This window comes from Lipotes vexillifer, unplaced genomic scaffold (genome assembly GCF_000442215.2).
Source record: "Lipotes vexillifer unplaced genomic scaffold, Lipotes_vexillifer_v1.1 scaffold713, whole genome shotgun sequence".
Taxonomy (NCBI): domain Eukaryota; kingdom Metazoa; phylum Chordata; class Mammalia; order Artiodactyla; family Lipotidae; genus Lipotes; species Lipotes vexillifer.
The window spans coordinates 18,083-18,927 of NW_006773157.1; positions in this window are offsets into that span (position 1 = coordinate 18,083).

Sequence of the window (845 nt, forward strand, 5' to 3'; positions counted from 1 at the left end):
GAACCAATCACTGAGGCGGAAGTAGGGGGGTGCAACTTGCTGACTGGCTAGGGCCTCAGCCACTGGTCCACCCCTAGAGTGTGTGGGTGAGAGGGGCAGTCAGCTTTACCAAGATCCAGTGAGAGTGAAAAGAGGTTGGTTCCCCACAGAGAAGCTGCGGTAGGTACCAGGAGAGTGATACGGACCACAGGGGACAAGAACAACAGATGTCAAACAACAGAAATCAGTGGGTCAAAAACTAAGATGACAAATGCTTTTCAAGCACCTTCAAGCCCTCTAAAAATATTATTGATGTGCTAGTTTTAAATCCCTAGACACCTCTGATAGACAATGTGTTATGGACCCATTTGGGATAGCCTGGACTTGCTTAAGAACAGTAAAAAAAAAAAAAAAACTACACCTTTCAACTGGTCTGCAATCCATACTTCCCAGGAATTCAGACTGGCCTTGTCTCCTTGTCCCACTAGCAGGCAGTTTGACTGAAGTGACCAGTGTTGCCAGGGCTGGAAGGGCCTGTCAGCACCACAAGCTTATTTCACTGAGCCAAAGGGGTATCGGGTATCAAGCAAACTCTGACTCCAGTGGCCCCAGCCCTCTCCCCCTACCTCCTCACATGGTCAAAGCTCCTCTCACCCTTGAATCTCCGGTGATTTCTTCCTCTCTCACCTCTCCCCCGCCCCCTCCACCACCCCCAGCTCCACAAGTCTTACTAAAACCTGTTCTTAAGAAAGGATTCCTGGGCTTCCCTGGTGGCGCAGTGGTTGAGAATCTGCCTGCCAATGCAGGGGACAGGGGTTCCAGCCCTGGTCTGGGAAGATCCCACATGCTGCGGAGCAACTGGGCCC